This window comes from Ctenocephalides felis, unplaced genomic scaffold (assembly GCF_003426905.1).
Source record: "Ctenocephalides felis isolate EL2017-DRISC unplaced genomic scaffold, ASM342690v1 CF-g0.4_SCAFFOLD_03572, whole genome shotgun sequence".
In the NCBI taxonomy this organism is placed as follows: domain Eukaryota; kingdom Metazoa; phylum Arthropoda; class Insecta; order Siphonaptera; family Pulicidae; genus Ctenocephalides; species Ctenocephalides felis.
Window position 1 is genome coordinate 12,018,808 of NW_020539726.1, and position 7,326 is coordinate 12,026,133.

Below are 7,326 nucleotides of genomic sequence, written 5' to 3' on the forward strand. Positions count from 1 at the left end.
ACGAATCGGATGTCGTTCATTGCGTGAAAATAGCCTCCGGGTCTTGCGTGACATGCAGCCCGGTATAAAATGATAAAACACAAATATTATGATTAACGTTCGTGGTGTTTGTCATTTGGATTTATTTTTCAAAGAAAATTTTTGATTAAAGCAATTTCTTTGTATTTGCCAGGTTATAACCCGATTTCAATTTCGATCGTATTTCCTGTGAAGGCATCAACGTACCGCCAATTATCAGCTTCAATATCGACATTCGCGTGAAAATTGCCTTAGGACATTTCGTATTATCCGCTCGTAGCACAAAGGGCGCATTAAAATGCAAACATAATCACATCTCGGAGGCATATATTTAGCATTCGACTTTTCTTTTTTTCACTGATGTTTTTCTTTCATTTCACTCAGTCGACATTCAAAAAAGTCCAAAAGTAATGAATAAGCTCATAGAGAGGTGGAGCGGGGCTAAAAGGTCCGCGGGTAAAAGATCTATATATGATGTACTATCATTATATGATCTAGAATTATCATATCAAAAACAAGAAAAGTATAGAATTTTTCAATGATACTATTTTGAAGTAGAAATCACTTTAATTTTTACGACGTCACTATCAGTAGATAAACAGGAATGTATCAATATTCATACAAAAATTTATTTTCTTTGCTATTTTTTAACTTCAGCTTATAGAACATATAAAGTAAGAGTTCTGATTGCTGTTGAAACAATATTAAAAAAATAACTTTCCTTCCCTTCCGTAGAGTAAGTTATATTAATCGCAAAAATCGAAAATAATTTTTTTTATCCATCTTTACGTTTCAGAGGTTTCTGAACATTTTGGCATACCTGAGAAAAAGTGGATGTATGCGTGTGTGTATGTGTGTGTGTGCGGATAAAATTTTCATCGACGATTTCGGGAACACGGATCAACCGATTTTATTGGTTCAAAAAACATTTGATTCCTATTGATAGGGATATTTGCTGATCAGTTTTTGGTAAAGGCAGGTCCAGCAGTTACGGAGATACGGAGAAAAGAGTGCAAAAAATAGAAATCGAGTTTTTGAGAGAACGGAGCATCCGATTTGAATGATCTAAAAATCATTCAATTAGAAATGATTGGCAAAAGTGGTTATTAGTTTTTAGCAAAGGCAGGCCCAGCCATTTCGAAGATACAAGGCTAAATGTGCAAAAAATGGCAGTTTTGAGAGAACTAAGCGTCCGATTTGAATCATTCAAAGAAATTTCTGCTTGTTTTAACAAAATAATTGATTGTGAAAAAAAAATTGTAGCAAATTTTTTTTTTCATTTTTTTTCAGATTTTTTTTTTGTCAGATTTTATTTTTAATTCTGATTAAAATTCTAATATACTTTAATAAATAATTTCAACTTTGCAGTTTAGTTTATATAATTCTTATAAATATTAGAAAATGTTACAATATTTATAATAATCTATTTGAAAACATTCAATATTCTTCGAACATTTCGTTACGGTACGGGAAGTTCCAGCAATTTGCCTTAAGGCACGATGCCATACACCCCACTTGTTTTCTAGTTAGATTGAACTTTTTTTATATAACCTCTGTATATGACATGGGTGGGGTAAAAAGGACCAACTGAAACTTTACATGGGCAAAATTTAAACAAGATGAAATAGTAAATAAAAAAACGAGTTAAGAGATAAATTGAACTAATAGTTATCAGGTTTATGCTGATAAATAATTTCATTAAAATACCAGATGCTAATAATTTCATTGAAATACAAGAAGATTATATACAATGATCATAATTTCATTGAAATACAAGAAGGTCCCAAAATTTTGTATTTTGCCTTGGTTGAATAATGTTTGCAAAATCTCTTTAAAATTAGAAAAAAGATGTTGGATCTGTTTGCATGTCTACGAGACAAAAAACGGAAAATATGACAAATTTACAAAAAATTGTAATATTTCTATATTTATGAGTTTTACTGAGCATAGTTTGATAGTTTTTTTTTTTTGATACGCGTAATGTGAAGCTTTTTTAAAATTACTTTTATTAATAACAATCAGAACATTAATTACTTTCAGTGAGATATTTCGATTTACATTAATTAAATATAATTGTGGATAGTAGTTACCCCAGTTGGTAATTACTATTAGATACAATTTATTGGATCAAGTTATTAGGTCATAATTTTTTAAGTCATCTAAATTTGTGGCTACGAGTGAATTGGGGTGATGTTCTTATTTGTGATGATGATTAGTGGATCTTATTTTGTGTTGATTAAGTGGTTGATAGCACATTTAGATCGTCATGCAAAGTTTTATTGCTCACGTACCAGAACCAACCTATCATCATTTTAAGTAAATTTGATTGGGTCCTCTGTACCAAAGTTACATTAAATTAGCTAGAGCAGCCCCTAAGCTCTATTCCATATGACCAAAAATTCATATCGTTTTTTAAACCAAGATTTTGTTTTCGAGTGCTAATTTTGAATCATGCCCGTAAGCCAATAAAGTTCCAGAACTCTAGATTTGATAGTTGTGATTTTTGTAGTTATGTGGTTCATTTGGTTCAAGCAGTATAATTATTGAAAGTCAAATTGGACCTTTATGTCTCGATTTTATCGTATATTCAGCATTCAGCACATCATGATGTTAAAGCATATAGTAAATACTCTCTAGTAAAAAATATCGCATTTTTTATGTATCCAGCTGAATTTATAGATGATGTAGTGGATGTTTTAGAACACTTTTATATTAGCTACCTGTCCGGTAAGCCAATCACTCTGGATTTGATAGTTTTCATTTTTGTTGGGATGTGGTTTAGAAAGTATAATTACTGAAAGTCAAATTGCACCTTTGTGTTTTGCCCTACATTATAGCATATTCATTATAATGTCAAAGCATATAGTATAAATACTCTCTAGTAAGATGAGATATTTTTTATGTATCCAGCTGAATTATGGAGATGTAGTAGATGTTTCAGAACACTTTTATATTAGCTACGATTTTTCTCTTTTATTCTGTTGATATCTGAGTGTGACTTCGATTTCGATCGTATTTCCTGTAATCGCTCGAATGCATTACCGGCATCGCACCGCCAATTATCGGCTCGGATGTCGTTCTCGGCGTGAAAATGGCCTTAGGCCTTTTCGTAATAACGATCCACGATCCGGCGCGCGTATTGAAAAGCACACATAAACACATCTCACGCGGGGTATTTAGCATACACACATCGTATCGCGGGGGCGTGACTCCGTATCGTCTCCGTCGTGCGATATGTGTACATATGTGAACGACACATCGTGCACGTGTGTGTGACGTCACAAGAACGCGACTTTGACCACGCCCACCGCGGAATGGCCCCAAGGGGGGAGGGATGAACGCCCGCCGCGAAGGAATCTGATGAGACGTGGGTGACTGCTACGCGGAGAGGTAATAAGAACGTCGGAGAAAGATGAGCGTGTTCACATATGATTACAAGTGTGTGTGCACATGTGGGAACCAACACACAGAACGAACGTGCACTCACACAGTTACGTTCGCTCATACACGTGCATATTTAAGTGTGCATGATAACTTACCAGTGTGGGTACGAGGATGTGTGTGTAATGAAAATGTGTTGGAGTGCTTATGTGTTGTATTTGTATAACTTCATGTGAATATAAACGAATGTGAACATATTATATAAATGTGTTATATTATATTTATTTAAACACATTGACACATGAACGTACTGACTTGCATCTTACCATAATTGTGCATTTTGCTTCATAAATGTACAAAACGTATGTTAAATATATGTGAATCAGAAATTTTGTCTACAAATTTGAAGCACACAGACATATTCACCTACATGTGTGTACATAAATAAAGTTCATGGCTTACATGAATATGTTCAAATTTATGTATAAGTATATATAATAAAGATTGATTTATTATATCTATATGCGCAATATCTAATAAATCCAAAACGACTCTATAAATCAAAGTTTTTGGATTATAAAACCGACTTTTCTTTCCTTAATTTGTATATATTTATCTATGTTATACACATTACCAATTACATCACTTACGAAAACGAGCTATATTTATATCAGGTGCTTTTTAATATTGATCATTTTGACCATTATTTCGTGTACTATATTAAATATAATATGACAAAAATATTTTATAAATGACTGAATTTATATAAATAATTATAAGTTTCTTTTACTTTATTTATTTCCATTATATTTAATTTGTAATATTTAATCAAATAATGCGCAAAATTCATTTCGTATTCGCATATATGTTTTATAGCTGACCACATAATATGCGCCTTTAATGTATACAAGATATATTTCTCCTGTGTGTTGATAGGGGAGGTAGGAACTGGTCGTGGCATTTTTATAAAATTTCATAATATATTCTAGGATAATATTACATAGTCGATATTTGTTTATTGTTTCGGTAACTGTTAGCAATAGCAGCAATTAGTATTATTGCTAGTAGCAATTTGAATTTTATAGCATTGATTTCAATATAATTTATAAAAGGCATTTCACAAGAAAAATGAATAAAAATCTATTCTAAATTCATCAAAAGTAGCTGTAATAATTTTGTACTTAATTTTGATACATGACAATAAAAAATCAGTAATGTTTAGGGACAAATAAAATTGAAACTAATATTTTTTACTGTAATTTTGCTTTGTTTGAAACACCATCAAAAGTTTTTTTTTTCTAATTAATTTTACATTTGCCAATCATCAGAATTTTAAAGTAAATAAAAAAATATATTTTCACTTTAATCTAAACGATCAAATAGTTTTTTTTTCTCAATATTACATTTACATGAATTATATGAATAATATGATATTAAGAATGTTTCGTGAAATGAAGAATAATTTTTACAGAATCACAAAATCTGACACCTTAAAAAGTTCTCGGTAATTTATTTATTTTTCAAAGGTTTTAAAAAAAATTAAAGCTTTTTTCAGAAATTTAACTTTTGGTACTGGAAGTTTCTGCAATTTGCTTAAAGGAACGATGCCATGCACCACGTTTGTTGCGATTCTTCAAAGAGAAATATACCTTGTTCTTTTTTAATTACTGTGAATTTTTAACGCTTCATTATACATTGCCAAAAATTGTAGTAAACAGTTAAATAAAAGGTTTTTGAGAAAACGGAGCGTTTGATTCCAAAATTCAAAAAGCAATTTACTTGTATTGACTAAATACAAAAGTGATCAGATTTTTGAGAAGGCCGGCCTAGCGATTTCGGAGATGCAATGATAAAGTAACAAAAAATGCTATTTGATGGTCAAAAATGATCATTAGACAAATACACATCAAATTATCAGATATTTTATAGAGATTTTAATAATAAGTACAAATTTTGTTTACATTTCTATGGGTTCCGCACCAAGATATATAATGTTTAACCATTCATTAGATTTAAATGCAGCGCTTCCGCGCTTCAAAGTTTCGACTCTAAAACAGCTACGCAGTGCGATTGTTTTGAAAAAAGTCAAAATTTTCAAAAAATTATTATTTTTTCTTCACAGAGGTACAATTGTTGTAAAATTTCAAAAGTCTAATTTGTTCAAAGTATTAAAAAAAATTAAAAGTTTTTAAAAATTTTAAATAAACTAAGGTACGGAAAATCCTAGCAATTTGTCTTAAGGTACAATGCCATGCTCCACTAGTTGTAACAGTAAAATACATCCAGACCAGTGTTTTCCATTCTGCGCTTCTTTCGTAGTTCTGTTCTGTTACAACGCGCCCCAACCTCCCTTCACTGAAACTGTGTGTGAATACAAGCAACTGTAAGAAAATACGTATTATATATATATATATATATATATATATACGTGTGTGTATATGTGTATTTTCATATGAAGAGGTGTGCAAAAGGAAGAGTTGGAATAAATCGCCACGGCAAGGCGCGCGGACCGGCCTGTAACGCTGTGATGGTGTAATGTGAATCGCGTTCGTTCTCTAATGATGTGTTGAAATGTAATACGCGCAGTAGGTAATTGAAAGACGTTAATGATTATGTAAATTGTCCATGCCCTGACTCGCCGCCAAATTATCACGTCTTAAGGCTAATTTGAAAGAATTCTATTCTCAGATTTAAATATAGATATTGGAAATTAGTATCTATGATTACAAGTTTCTGCTTTATTTAATATTGATTCATACAATAATTTTTGTTTGCGGAACTTGACATGGTGAATTAGATTTCGATAAGGAAAAAACCAACGTGTAATGTATTTGCTCAGGTTATTAGTTATATACTGATTTGCATTTACATGTCGGTTTAAAGAATTTTGTTTTCAATTTCATAGAACTGTATTAGTATATACGACTATACTTGTATAAAAAAATTACTGCTAAATCACATAAAAAGTCAATGTTAATAATTATTATAAAATAATTATGCGAAATATTTAAAAAATTCGATGCAAGTAGAATGTTGTTGTAAGGCAAGTTTCCGAAATATATAAATGATCTGCTGATCAATGAGAATTTAGACTAAAAATCAATTAATTTTTATAAGAGGCTTATAATATTTTGAGGAGTTTGGTTTTTCAATCTTATTAACGTGCAAAGTTTCATCAAAACCTCAGAAGAGTAAACCTGAGGCTCTCCTAGTTAGTTACTTTTTCAATGGTGGCGATATAATCGTCAACAATTTTCAATGAAAAAAATTTGTCAAAAACCCTAAGACCTTTCCATAAATGATTATGATAATGATCTCACAAATCAAACAAATATTTGTAAATGCTATAAATTATTTAATAATTAATAAACAACGAAAATAAAAATAAATTGAGGATTTTTTGTAAAATAATATTTTTGGCTTGATATAAGAAAATTCTTCATGTATAACTAATAATATATACTCTAGTCAGTGGAGCGTTTTGGGTATGAATTTTTTTTTACTGTGCTGCAATTTGTACGAAATTCTGGAATTAGGTTCATCTTACTCTCAAATTTAAAAGTGAAAACAATTTAGACAATCTTGTAGTTTATAATTGAAACTTTATTTAATTTGTACAATTGAACCACTTCAGGTTTACTAGTATATATTGTATATAAAATTCACTGCTAAATTACTAAGTAAATAATAATTATTATTTTAATAATACAATGCAAAATATTTTAAAACTAAATATAAGTAGCATTAAGGCTTAAGTTTCAAAACCTTCTCAAATGTGTAAATGTTGACTTGATCAACAAGAATGCAGACTTAGCAACTTTTAGAATGGTGACGATACAATATTGTAATTTTTAATTCAAATTTCTAATAATTTTTACAATTCAGTTACTCTATTTTAGTCTGAAACATTTTGAGATAAACATTTGA